Here is a 15,791-nt window from a genome sequence, read left to right as displayed (position 1 = left end):
AATTCGTAGCGTTTTACAAGTGATGGGAAGTACTTTCATTAATGTATTTTTTAATAACATTCTTTCATTAAAAACGCTACGAATTAATTCCAACACCTAATAAATTATTTTTACATGTAAAAATAAACCCCACTAATAAATTAAAATAAACATAAAATGGAAATTTATATTCGAATATTTAAAGCTCGCTGTATTTTCTTTGTATAAGAAGCGTTATTTTTTTAAATGATCCTATATGCATTACAATATCATCATCGGCATTATCGCGGTTTTACGGCAAGCGTTGGTATTCCTCGAGCGTGCCTTTGGCACGATGCAAGGACCGATATTCGGGCGTTTCCTTGAAACTTTAGCTTATCGCTGTGCCCAAAATGTAGGATCCGGAAGAGTCAGGTCAAGCTTCGGAGGGACCTGTGAACAAGAATTTCTCACAAATTTCGGTCGGAGATCACGCCGTAGTTGCATCGAAGTTTCGACGATCCCAGCGCGAATGCGCGCGATAAAGGTCGTCTTTAAAGTTGTAAGAGTTTAAAGAGAGGGTGAAGGGTTAAAAGCGCGTCCATGACCCAGCGATATATCGGGGCGCAAAGTGGCGCGTCATGGCGCAGGTGGGTTTACGACATGCCAGCGTAAGTAATAGGAAGACGGACACGTAGCGCCGTCAGTTAATAAAAGCCGAGCAATAAAAGCTTTCCTTCGCCCTTCCTGTCCGCCCTCGCGATCGAAACACGCGGCGTGTTGGAATATGCACGGGGAAATATTTTACCGTCGAGTCGCGTACGTGCAGCCGTTTTCGATACTAATTCTCGCTAAAAGCTTTATGGTCGCGCTCGTGACTTTAATATGGTCACCATCATTATTTTACGTAAAGCGAAAATTTACGGAATATTCCGTACCGCGCTTTATGATTATTGGTAACGTGCGTTCCGGAAAATATTCTCATTCTCGAGACGCAATTTGTTCTACCCGACTCTTCGTCGCAGCTTCAGTTGCGTTTTCGCGATCTAAGAATATCCGGCTGCGATGTATACGCGTCATCGCGATTCTTTTGCCGCATCGTAACGAGTGACATCGTTTGACATCGCGTGCGTGATTCCAGAGATTCTAGTATTAGTAGCAATTTTCTAGAATCAGTATAGAATAATAAATTGGGAATTATCAATTCTGACGCATTTATATCAATGTAATAATGAGAATAAGTTCTAAAAATAAAGTGAAGAGAATTCCAACCGAAGAATTAAATTGTTCGTAAACAATTGAACGTGTAAATTATTATATGGTAGATAACAGGTCTATTCTTGTTGCTTGCACTTTTTATATTCAATATCTTCGCTTTCTTTACGTTTAAATAATTTATGTGCAAAACTTTTGGAGGATTTTAAGCAATGCAAACAAACATAGTGAATGCACATTACAATAAAAAATTACCCTAATTTTGTATCCCATTAATTCTTATTTTAATTTCAAATAATATAATTTTTATTTTATTTTTAAAATTAATTAAATGTATATCATACTTTACAGCATTTTACAAGTAAGCTATTTTATAAACAGGCTGTTTTATAGTTTAAAATTATTTATACTTATCTACATCTAATTTATACAATATATTGAGATATAATCCACTTAATGCTACAAATATTTAGAAGCATTTTTCTTATCTAATCAGAAGAAAGAATTTTAATCAAAGAATGCTTCAAAACAAGCATTAAATGAATCATAGCCTTACACGTTTGACGTGAAACAATTGAAGTATAATCGTTTTTTTTTAATACCTAAGTTTTAGAACGCAATATTATATCTGATAAGAGAAACAATTTAATTTTTTAGAAATTCCTATATGGAAAGAATAGTTATGTTGAAATCTTTAAAAATCTAACTAGATATAGATTTGAAAATTATTTTGTTTCGATCATCAAATTAATTATACCCTTATAAACTAATTCCTAAAACGTTAAAACTTTTTGCAGCATTATTATTAACGCTCTTAAACATTCTACATAATTATTTTAATAAAGTCCAATAAAATTATTTTCAAATCTGTCTAGCTAAATTTTTAAATATTTTTAAATCGTTCTTTCCGTTCAAGAAATATAAAACTTATTCGTTGTTATTTGAAATTTTTTAAAATTTTTGTACTAAAAATAAAATAAGTATATATTTAGGTGTTGAAGAGAAAGAAAATAAAGATTTTGAATGCAAAAAGTGCAAGCAATACGAACAGACCTACATTTTCCGATCGTGAAAAACGAACGTTTTTCGAGAGTCATAAAAACGAATCGCAACCATCTTCACACCGATCGTTTACTTTCAACGAGAGCGTCAAACAGCAAGTGAGAAAACAGGACCAACATTTGGAAGTTGTTCTCAATCCGGTATTGCAGGGAGATCTACACGGAAAGAATTGATTTTGCTGAAATATCCTTGGAAATATTTAAAAATTCATTTATGTAGAAATCTGAAAATAATTTTCTTGGAACTATTAAAATAATTATACGGGGAACTCAAGCATAATGAGTAATGCCACAAAAAATTTTACTATTCTAACAACCGACTTGAGCGTAATTATTTTTATTTTAACAAAACTATTTTTAGATTTGTACACAGTAAAAAATATTTGTGTTCGAAACGGTCCACTCAAATCCTTATTAAAATTTTGTATTGAATTTTTAATATATCTGATTATTAATTAATTTAATGTGATTAAGTTATTTGAATATTTTGATATTCAACATTAGTGTTAAACACAATTAACAAGTAATACAAAAATAATTTTTTTAAAACATAAATTCTAAATAAAAAATATATATTAATAAATATTAAATTTAATGAAGAAATATGATTGCTTACAAATTGTGTCAGTATGACGTTTTTTGGGTTAACTTTTTACATAATATTTATGTTACTTTTTTGCACATCCATTTTGTATTAAATCAACAAAAATTGAGTGAATCATTCGGGACATGTAAAACATGTAAAATTTTACACAAATTTTTCAACTGTAAATCCAGCTAAATTTTTAGATATTTCAACAAAATCGTTCTTTCCGCGTTTCCGGATTTACGTCGCAAATCCTGAAAAGCGGATAACGAAAAGTTTCTATTTTATCGTGAAATTTCCAAGCTTCTCCATTCGTCGCCTGCGTGCGCGCGCGTCGTCGCGCGGGCGATTTCTCTTCCGCGCTGATAAATCAACGTCGAGATGTTCTCGGCCATCCGCCAGGATCACCGCGATTTCGCGAGAGAAGGCGTCGTGTCAGTTCTCTCGTGGAAAGATGCATTTTACGCGACGTCGTAAGACTGCGGTGAGACTGTGTGATCGTCGCGACGTATAGTTTTCCGGTGATGGAGCAGGGGAGGGAGGAGCAGCTGTTTCCAGGGACGAGTAGTAGTAGTGGCAGCGCGGCGAACCGACTCACCGACCGGCGGCGAACTTCAGTCTGGTTGCGACCGTCGCACGGTGAGGTTGTGTCGCGGAATTGATTCGTTCGTTACGACGGTATCGCATCATCTCGCCGCCACGTGTATCTGTGCGTTCGTTCCTGACTCTCTCCGATCGCTGATCTGCACTCCGAATTTCATCGGATCGAATTGCAAGTCGCGACAAGAAGACGAGAAGACGCCTGCCGCCGTCGTCCTCGTTCGAGTCCGGCTTGAGTTCATCTTCGGGAAGCAGTGTTGCCGATGAAAGTCCGGAATCACTGGCTGGATCTTCTCTGCGTATAAGTAAGTCCTTTTTTTTGTTTTCTTTTTCCTTTCTTTTTTTTCTTTGCATACAACCCGCTGGTTATTGATGCGTCGTACATGCGCCATTCATGTGATTGTTGTTGAAAACATTTTTTATGTATCTATCATTAACGGGAATGCGCATAGTAAAATGTGCCGGTTCAGATATTTCGATGTTTTTACTTAGGTTAGACATAATACTTAAGTCCGGCTTTTCATTTGCTGGTTAATTTGATAATGTAAAAATTGTATTTTTCTATTTATCTTATTTATTAAACTGATGATTTTATAGTAAATACTTTTTATGCCCGTTCTACCAAAGTAATTTAATTTCAATCTTGGTTCAACTATTCTTTTTCTAATTCTAAATATTAGAAAAAGATGAAGAGTAAGTTGAAAGGAAGATTAAAGTTAATATACGTTGGTAGAAACAGGTATTAAAGTTACCATTATAAAATCGTTAATTCAGTGATTAATTCTAGTTAGAAAAACATAATTCTTACATTATCATCAAGTTAAGTGAGGTTAAGTCTAAATTACAAGTTAAAATTATGTAAAACCAAGCCTTTAAAGGCTAAGTTGCTCCATATTTCGAGCTCCATAATCTCAGCTTCATCCATTCTTTCGCTTTTCTTTCTCTTTTTTCTTCTGTTTTATCCATTAAATAAATCACATTTATTCAAAAATGGGACAATCAATCGTAAATCCGCAATTTTAGGAATATTTTCACCTCCTTCCGTGACTTAAATTAGTTTCAATCTAAATTATTCGTACATTATATTAGATATTCTTTTATTTCGACGCGGTACTTCCGCAACTATTATTTTCTTTAGTTCCTAACGTTTAATAAATAATTTATGACCACGTCATAATTGCACCATGTGATACAAAAGATCCATTTAGGTAACACTGCAAATGCTTCGTTGATTAATTAGAAGAAAGAATCTTACGAATTGACCAATCAGAATGCTTCAAAGCATTTGCAATGTTAATGCCTGTATTTTATAATGTAGATTAACGTTAATCTCGGTAACTAATTCTTTATCTTTTTCTAATTTTAAGAATTAAAAAATGATGAAGTGTAAGTTGGATTAAGATAAAAATTAATCCATATTAGTAAAAACAGATATTCACAGAAAGAAAATCTATTTTTTTAAAGACTTTCTTAATGTGCAATTTATAAAAAATACATGTTTCTTACTTTTATAACGAATACTTATTTCGATACTTTAATATATCCAAAGTTTATTAAAATTGAAGGAAGATAGTTGATTGTGATCCCTTATCAGTCATATTTACTTAACATTTGCTACATTATAAACCTTTTATTATAATTTAATTTATTATAATTGTTTGTTTCTATTTATTGGGCAAAAATTCTACATTAAAAAAAAATGTATATAAAGTTACGTAACTATACTATTATAAGTTATTACGTTATTATAAGTTACGTTATTTTATAACGTTATAATATATAACTTATAATAATATAGTATTCATTACTTAATTAAACATTACACGGAGAAAAATAATTGAGAAATGGATACCTTATAAAACTAGTAAAAATATTCTGGTTATTTTTACCGAATTTGTGATAAATTTTATTTGCCTAAAAGTAAAAATGCCGGAGATTTAAGATAAAAAGTACATTATAATTATAATACATCATTTCAAGTGATTATTATCTTATAGTAAGATAAATCATACTTTCAGTAAATTATACTTATAATAAATTATACTATTTTCAAGATCGACGAACACAAAGAACTCTCAGAACTTTTATACATATATATTTTTTACTACGCAGTAAAATAAATTTTATCAATACTAAAGAAAAATTTTTTGTTTATAAAGTAAGAATCATTGTCATACGACAATCTCATTTACCAGAAAAAAATATTGTATAAAAAAAATTTTACATAAGTAAGTTCTATTTGAACTTGATAATTCTATAAATTAGAATTTTAGCGTATAATATTGTACATTTTTCTCCGTGTAGTTATAAACACTACGATATACATAAATGCTTTTGTTCCATTTATAATCAATTGTTTGTTTTATTGTATTAGGTGTTGGAATTAATTCGTAGCGTTTTTTAATGAAAGAATGTTATTTATTTCACATGAGCATTAAAAAATACATTAATGAAAGTACTTCCCATCACTTGTAAAACGCTACGAATTAATTCCAACACCTAATACGAGAAATTATTGATGTCGTACTCTACCTAGAAAGTGAGAAAGTTAATATAAAAGAATATATATATATATATATATATATATATTCAATACTCGCGATCTTCTATTACATTAATTGTGGCTGTGTTTTGATATATACTGTCCATACTAAAATCTATAGTAGATAATATTTTCCTGCTTTCGTCTCGGAATGAATCATTCTCGGATTCGTGGTATCCGATTGTAAATATCAGCCAGTCTCACAAAAAAGCGACAAACCGACACATGTCAATAGACGCAAATAGATATTGCAGCCAAGAAGTCGTACGAGGAATGCTCATTTGTTTTTCAGGAATGCCCCGGAAACTTTCAAATATGGTAGAAATATTTTCGATCGGGAGGGAACTTAGATTAGCCACATGGGAGACATATGCGAAGTTGTAACGCACATAGAAAGAACGATTTCTCTAAAGTATCTCAAAATTCAGCTAGATTTAGATCTGAGAGAGAGAGAGAGAGAGAGAGAGAGAGAGAGAGAGAGAGAGAGAGAGAGAGAGAGAGAATAATATTGTTTAAACCATTGAAGTAATTAGTAGAATGTTGAAACATTGGTGATAATGCTGCAAAAAGTTATAACATTTTGATAATCAGTTTAAACATTTTATACAATTATTTTTTTATCTAAACAATATTATTTTCAGATCTCTAAAAGCTAAAAATTTTTAGATACTTCGGCAAAATCTTGTTCTTTCTATGTAAATCGTTCTTTCTGTGTAATTATGGAAATCAGTTTATTTTAAAATTGATGTCTTCTTACATGTCAAATAGAATTACAAATCATACATGAATAAAAGAAAAAATAGTTATGTCACTGAAGCACATTTAATTGCATTGTATATTTATATTTGTACATAATTTGAAAGTATTAAATGATTCAAGACGAATCTTTTATTTTTTAATTTTTTAAGGAATTAATTCCTGTTCATTTACTACTATTTTAAATTGTGACGTTAGAAATGAAAAAATACACAATAAAAACTCTTGCAAAATTTATTAATATGGAATTTTTTTTTATAAAACAATAAATACATACTTACAATTGATAGAACCGACTTATAAAATATACTAAAAATCTTTTTCTATTTTGTTAATAAATAACCATATATATGGAAATGAATTATACATAACGAAATAAACTATGTTTATAGATATGATAAATTGTCAAATTAATAATACATATAAAAATAAATATAATTTAATTTCTCCTCAAAACAAGAAGAAGGTTTTGATATATTTTATAAGTCTATTCTATTGATTATCAATGTTGCTTTATTGAAAAATATTTTTTATTCGAATAATTTGAAAGAATTTTTATTGTGTGCTTTCTCTTACTTCTGATATCTGAAGTAATAGTAATGAGCGAACCTTAATGAGGAGCCTTAAATCGATATAATATCAACGCATTCAACCGAATACGAACGATTTGTTCAGTCTTCTGTTGTAATCGTATAACTCGTTATAAGTCTGGAGATTTAAAACTACGTTGAATTTGTTTTTAAAAAATGGCTTTTTAGTGGGAAATCTGGAAAAGATTGTAAGCAGCAACATTGTTTCTTTTTTGAAGTTTAATCCGGATTTATAAGACATTTTAAACCTTAAGCCGTAAGAAGTTGGTCAACTATAGTCGAATGCGATAAAATAATTGATTGTGATTTGTCCATTTTTTCTTATAGTTTAAAACTTAAAAATCTACTGTAGATTCGGAGTTACATGCTGCACTTTGCGTACAAGCATATACACGTAAAGTGCATTCAAGAGGACAAAACGCATAATGGTAATTGTAGTAGATAATACGGCTTTTGTATACAATAGCGTAATTGTACATGGTTTGAAGTATAGTCGATGACTACTCCGTAATGAAAACATGTATAAATCAACGAAGACAATAATTTCGTATCGTAAAATCTGCAATTTAAAAGCCTCTCATTTTAAAGTCGCTAAAATAATTGCATGATAAAGTTAATCGTCTATCAATGATTGTCTCTTTATTTTATAATGAATTCAATTGGATGCACTCAGTGCGCACTGATGCATATTAAAGCCGTTACACACTGATTTAATCTGAGTATAAAAATAAAATGCAAATATTTTGAATTATAAAATACGTACTTTACCTAATAACACAAGTACATTGAAAATTTCAAAGTTTAACTTGTTTTCTACGAAAAGCACGATTTCGTGGAAGTATCTAAAAATGCGCATCTAGTGCAATCAAATTCGTTATTAGTTGCGTAATGATTTGAGATAAAATATTTCATGTGATTCAAAGTAGCATCGCATTTTAAAAATTAAATAACTCTTGGAATCTCTGAAGATTGCAGCTAAACTTATACTGTTCTTTAAATTTCTTGGCAATTTTCGCGGAAAGCTTCAAAATTAATAATTGATTACGATATTGATAATGAACGTTGCAAAAAGAACGCTAATAAGATATTCGCGTGAGGAATCAATAAATTATTCGACCAAGAAACGGAGAACAAGTAAAAACTATCAACGATATATATATATATATATATATATATATATATATATATATATATATATCGCTGCAGATACCTCGCATTTCACACTTAAGACTCGATGACATGATTAACGATTCATTGTGTATTCATACAGCAAGGTTATTTATTACAAATGTTTCTCTCTTTCTATTTTTACCGAACACCTTCATAAACTAACACAGTATTTATTGTTCATATTAGTGGGTTTATAACAATGCACAATAACTTATTTCATATGTGAGTTAAAAAAGTAAAATTAGCAATCATGAAACTTAAGATTTTATGGATTGTGAATTGCGGATGTAACGTGTCTAATATATTCTCAGTAATACATTCTCTCATGAATAATTTGTAATCATATATATTTTCTTCTTCTTAGATTCATTAAATTATTAGTCAAAAATATACCATGATTTTTTGACAAATATGAATATGAATCAAAATGTTATATTTCTCCTGGAATAGAAATATAAATTTATTGCTAAATTTGATAAGGAATCCATATCGGATTCAAATGATACGAGCTTCTTTTTGACAATAGGAATAAGTTTCGCTCTCTTTGCTCACTCGCCTGTTCGAAAAATACTCTTTTATTTCTAACTGCGACGTGGAAAAGCTACGATAACAATAAGCTTGAATGGAAAATTATTTCACGTATTATTTGAAAGAACCAAAAATAGATCCGTGACGGAAGGCACGCGAGCACAAAGGACTGAATAAATCATGGCGAGTGCTTTCCTATCCACGCTATTTGTTGCGGGACCTGTCTCGAGAATCCACTGGTATTGAGCGAATAAACAAACGTAGTCACTGTCCGCGCGCGTTTTTTCGGCAGACTGTTTTGCAGAAATCTTAAGGTCTGGGCTATTATTACGATTGCAACATGCTGAAACTCATTAATGGACACGAAAAAAAAAGAAAGAAAAACTGCTGTGGCAATCTATCGATTAATTTTTTTTTTTAAATTGATAAAGCTTCAGTTTTGTACATATCGCAGCATGGATTGCTATTTTGGAAGAAAAACTCCTGTTAAAAATTTTTTAATTCGCACGGTCTATTTTCATTGCGCGGTTATTTCTTTCAATTTTTTCGTGTAATAAATAACATTCAAACTAACGATATTCTTTTAATATATATAGAAAAAGTTATCTTATCAAATATTTACTTTTATATACAAAAGTTAATATTTGATAAGATAACTTTTTCTATATACATATATAAATATATATATATATATATATATATATATATATATATAAAGATATTTTTTAATGAAAGGAAGTGATGTATAATGAGATGACTCCAAAAGTATCATTAGTCTTAATTAAACGAAATTTTCTCTCTCTCTCTCTCTCTCGTACATTACGATATGAATAAGATAATAAAAATTATTTTAGACTACTTTATCTTTCTTAATAGAAAGAAGAGCGAAATAGAGAAAAAACAAGAATAAAAATGTTTCTTCATATTACATATATTTTTTTATTGTATTTCATGTTTTACATTGTTTGATACGTACATTCTTCAAAATGTTATTAATTATAATATTGTTGTATTGTTGTATGCTATTGTTTGCTGCATATCCTGGACAAGCTAAGATTACTTATAAGTAAATGATTTCTTGTATGTATTTATTTATCTACTTCCGAATCTAATACTAACATAGAAATACGCACGATACATTTGTCTTGATTTAAATGAAAATGGAGGTTCGCGATCAAACGTGAATCTCACTGCTTCTGAAATTGGAGATATGAAAACCTACAGATTTATTAAACATTACATTGGCAGTAAAAATTTACATTCCATTTTCTATTGAATATCTCTGATATTAATCTCCAACGGACTGCAGCTTGGAGTTACAGCGATTCAATATTAATTAAGAGAAGCGATCCGAATATGGAATAAATTCGTAAAATCGGGGTCACACGTGCGACATTCTGCAATCTAAGGTGTCACGCTTGATTCAACATTAATATTTGGCACGACTTCGATACTGCGATATATCTCGATGTATAAATTTAGGACGAGTCGTTTAGTTGTTGGCATCTTAAGCGTGTCCTTGAACGTTTTCCATTACTATTTTAGTTTTGATACATAATTTAACTTGTCCATTGATTTATCACACTCAGGACAATTTAAATAATAATAGAAGATATATAAAAATCTTACACGATCGTCGTTTATGTATTTTATGTATTACAAATATTACATAATTATTATCATATGATATAATTATTATCAGATAAGAAAAGTAAAAACAAATATCGATGAATTTTATATAATTTTCTTTCATATAATATATTTTTAGTTATAAATTTTTTTTTTTGGTATACATTTATATTCATGAAGTGAAGAATTGCAGTAATTGTTAAATGTATTTTTTATTGTATTTTTGTTGCAAAATAGGATATCGCTGTATACATTTTAAATGAATCTAACAGTTATTTATACGAATAGGTTTTATATGCATACACATAAAAATTATTTTATTTGTGAACCAAATTTTTTTAATTACTTAAAACAAGTATTTATATAATTGTTATTTTTATTGATTATTAAATCAATAAAAATAACTGTATTTTCCGAGAAAATGCTTATTTATGAATCATTTATAGCTGTACAATCAAAGATAAAAATCGAAAAAGTTGAAAATATTAAATACAATTTCTGATATCTTCGCCTGTGATATTTATAATCACAAATCTATATAACAACTTACATTCGTTTTATTTGTGGAACCAACACTTTAAAGCCTTACATTAAAAAAATAAGTCCAAGAATGAAAAAAAAATGTTTTTGTTTTCTTAAAAGTAGATTCCATTGTATTATTCATTTATACTAGTATTTCAATTCAAAAATGCATTTCGCAATTTTATCTGACCGTATCCACTCATGAGATAGTTATTCCGATCCATATATACTGTATTGAACAAAAATTCTCAGAAAACTCTTCAAACTCTCTTCGAAGGAAAACTCTCAGTTTCCTTTTGAAACTACTACGTGACAAATTTGGGGAACAAAGTCAAATAAAACTTTTGTAGCGAAAAATTCATACTTGTCAAAAAAGATTTTTTCCTCTCAAAAAATATGTTTATATTTTTCTGTTTCCATTAATTATAAGTAGTTATGTAATATTTTTTTTTAATATGAAAGTTATTTATATTTAGCTGAAAGTTAAAACAATCAAGGACATAATTGTTGAATACGACGAATATGAAAACTATTAGGTGTTGGAATTAATTCGTAGCGTTTTACAAGTGATGGGAAATACTTTCATTAATGTATTTTTTAATGCTCATGTGAAATAAATAACATTCTTTCATTAAAAAACGCTACGAATTAATTCCAACACCTAATATATACATATATATATATATATATATATATATATATATATATATATATATAGATACATAAATGTAGCTAAACGGAAATTATCTGTTCGATACTATCTGTAGATACTATGGAACATAATCAAGAAAACAATCCGAAAAATTGAAAACTCGGTTTGATCACTTTTATTGTCGAAATACTTATGCTATATAATTGATAATATATTGTTCTTTTAGGATTATATCAACATATATATTTTTCTTATGCCACTTCAATTGCATTTTTCTTTTAATATATAGTGTCGCCGTTTGATGAGCAAAATTCATTAAGACTGATCATTATTTTTGACCTATTTATTATATTGTTCATATTTTTACTTTCTTCAACAACGGACTATACAATCTATTATTCTTTTGATTTGCACGATATTACGAATAGTTTTCATACAATCTTGTTTTTTTTCTGTAAATATATTCTACATATATTTTACGCATTTGCACTTGAGTCATTTTTTATTTGTCATGCACATTGATTCTGTCGATGGCAACAAAAATGTATCAATGTATTAGTATATACAAATTATTATACTTAATATTTAATTATCAAAATACCATCAAGAAGAATATCCATATTCTAATACATCGTCAGTATTGAAAATCTATAGTTTACGTATACTACAAATTTTTAATAAAGTATATTGGACAGTATATTGGAACACTGCCGCAACAATTAATAGAGGATACGCGATTATGTATATTCTTTTATATTAACTTTCGTATTCTAGATGGAGTAAGACATAAATAATTTCTCGTACACAAAAATACAAACAATTGGTTATAATTGAAACAGAAGTATATGATGATTATTACTTAACTTATTATGTTTTATAATTTATTTATTATTGTTGATAATTATATTATAAATTTTATTATTAGTATAAATAATGATGATACATTTACTTTAAGATAATTATTATTCAAAATTTTGATAATATATAGTATAAATAACTATATCACAAAAAATCTCTCTTAGTGAATCTTTTTCTTCGACAATTTTTGGAAGTGTGGGATTAGACCCCACCAATAAATTGAAACAAACATAAATTATAATGTAGAATTGCAATGTGGCAAATGTCAAGCGAGTGACTAACAAGATTGACAAGGGACCACCTCTCTTCGATTTTAATAAGTTTTGGATATGTTAAAATGTAGAAGTAAATATCGTTACAAGTAAGAGATATGTATTTTTTTATAAGTATTGAGTCGCACGTTAAGGTGAAACCATTGAAAAAAATAAGTTTTTTTTTCTGAGTGAATATCATCTTATATCCGTTTCTACCGCTATAGATTAACTTTAATTTTGTTCAATTTACATTTTATCTTTTTTTAATTTTTAGAATTAGAAAAAGAAAAAGTTAATTAACTAATAAAAGTTAAGTTGACGAGATCTCGAGATTAAAATTAAATAGCATTGGTAAAAACGGCTATAAACTGTAAAAGATATTAAAACATGTTTTAAGTAAAAATTGATTAGTTTTAAAAGTACTTTATAATAATAATTAAAATTTTTTTTAATTTTTAATTTTTTACAAATGAAAATTTTACATAAACAAATTTTTTCATCTGTATTATAAACTATTCGTAAAACTATTTAACTTTTATTTAAAATGTTTTTTTATGTCTCTTTCATAATTTAGATGATATTTACTTTAAAAGAAAAAAAAACTAATCTTTTTTCAAAAGAGAGTTTTAACTTCTTAATATGCGATTCTACACTTATAAAAAAATGAAACATGTTCTATACTTTTGTCTATATTTTAATATATCCAGAGCTTGTTAAAATTAGAAGAGAACAGTTGGCTGTGTGCCCTTGTGAATCAGAAATCGATTTCGAACTATGCATACACAAAATTTACGTAACACGACACTTTTCTGGTTAGCTTTATCTACACATTTATAATTTGAACGATTAAAACAAAGCATTTGTTTTTTAATGTTTCATATGCTGTCTTAAGATTTCACATAAATACTGCAAGCATAGTACAATGTAAAATCAACAATTAATGATATCTTTGCATACACGAGCACATGATTGCAACTTGTGTATGCCATAACTGTATATGCGATATGCGAAATGTCGCTAATGTCTTAAATCAATTTTTTATTTTAAAAAATAAACATACATTTATATAAATATAAATTATATAGTCATCACAGTCGTACAAGTTTTTACTTTCTTTTCTATAAAGAAAAACTAGATTCAAATTATGGTAATTCTATACTCTCATAGAGATTACCTTATCATGTATTAATATTTAATACATAATTTAATAGAAAATCTTTGTTCCCGATATGCACAATAATGTTGTGCTTGTATTGCATGTTAATGTGGATAATATGGTACACATGTGTATCTTATGAAAATACGCTTATGTATACAAAACGACATGCTAAGCAGAAGTATATTCATTTTATATCTTATAGTCATATATTTCTTCTTGAAGTAACGATGAAACAGTACACATTAGACATAGAAATGTTAAACGTATCACGCATGACTCGAAGTATTTGTGACGTTCAAGTCTCCATTTTCATTCTAAAATTGAAAGTACTTTATTTAAGTTCTGTTACGGCATAACGTTATCTGCATTTTATGTTGACATTTTTCTTTGTTAATGAATTAAGCAAGTTTATCATTCCAAAATCATATTTTTATGTTTTGCTTATCTGACATTTTTTTTCGCAATATTTTCAAGAAACTGTACAACTATTTTCATGTCGACACATAAATCGTTAAATAATTGTAAATTAAATCCGATGTGCAAGAAGCCAAGTGTGAGTACGATACACATTGTTCTTGAATTCATCGGCTTCAACACTATTTTGTACTAGTACATTATTTTAGCAATTATTCTCATTCTTTCTCTCTTTCATTCTTCCTCTTTGACTGGATTTAAATTATGTTTTGTTAATATTTTGCATTTCCATAAAGATTATATTATTAATAGACATAGTTAATTGGTTAATATGATGAAAGCTTCCTCGATATTTTGATTTGCACTCCGCAGCGGCGTATGATGTATGCATACAGTTAACGCGTATAATGGCACGTTATCGCAGCATGCCTTGTTAATACAGATTTATTGCTGAAAGTCCGGGAGAAGGAAAGGATATCACTACTTGTCATGCTGGGCACGCGCGACCTAAAGTAGCTTTTCTGCATACATAATTGTCGTATGCATAAATGCTAACTTGCTCGTATACTGTTACCTGTAATCGTGTATCATCCAAAACACAAAATGCAAGAATGTACGGATAAAAAGAAATTAATAAGCATATAATACAAAATCGGATCAGACATCCCCCTGACAGATCCCTGAAAAGAAATAAAATAGTTCAGAGTTTAATTCTGTCTCTTATAAATATATAAGTTAAATCTAATATATAAGTAGAATCTAATTCACAATTATAATAAGATAAATAACATTCGCGACTTATGCGAAATGAATATATGAATGTATCGTACAGTATAAAAAGATATACAAGTACAATTTTTTGAAAATGTGGGTTTGCACAGCTTGTCCCATTAAATTGAAATAAACATAAATTTAGAGTAACTCCAAATTAAGGTATAGCTACGACATGCACAAACTGCAATTATGTGCTCGATATATGCAAAGATATCATTAATTGTGGATTTTACCTGGATTGTGTAATATTTGCAATATTTATGAGAAATTCTAAAACAACATAGGAAGCATTCAAAAACAAATCTTTTGTTTAACTGATCAAATTGTAGATGAAGACAAAAAATATCGTTACTTATAGATCCTGTGTAATTGTGTGGCAGTTTGAAAAATAAAGAATCTGAATTCAATTTCTGACTCATTATCAACCATCTCTACATTATATTTGTTTCAATTTATTAGTGGAATGTCGATTAAATTCCACTTTCAAAAATTATATCACGTAGCTATTAAAATTACATTTTAT

General features: G+C 28.7%; 1 protein-coding gene across 3 annotated transcripts in view; it reads left to right on the top strand.

Annotated features, from left to right (window-relative positions):
- The first annotated feature begins 3,280 nt into the window (after window positions 1–3,280).
- Sulf1 (Extracellular sulfatase Sulf1) overlaps window positions 3,281–15,791 on the top strand; it is a 78,364-nt gene continuing 65,853 nt past the window's right edge. Inside the window, exon 1 of one of the 3 annotated variants that reach the window (XM_087416625.1) lies at window positions 3,281–3,725. The gene's annotated coding sequence lies outside the window, so the exon portion shown is untranslated. The remainder of the gene's footprint in view (window positions 3,726–15,791) is intronic. The other 2 variants (XM_087416623.1, XM_087416624.1) reach the window with 2 other exon arrangements.

This window comes from Acromyrmex echinatior, chromosome 2 (genome assembly GCF_024713525.1).
Source record: "Acromyrmex echinatior isolate Ae372 chromosome 2, ASM2471352v2, whole genome shotgun sequence".
NCBI classification, from domain to species: Eukaryota; Metazoa; Arthropoda; class Insecta; order Hymenoptera; family Formicidae; genus Acromyrmex; species Acromyrmex echinatior.
This window is presented reverse-complemented; position numbering and strand designations above follow the sequence as displayed.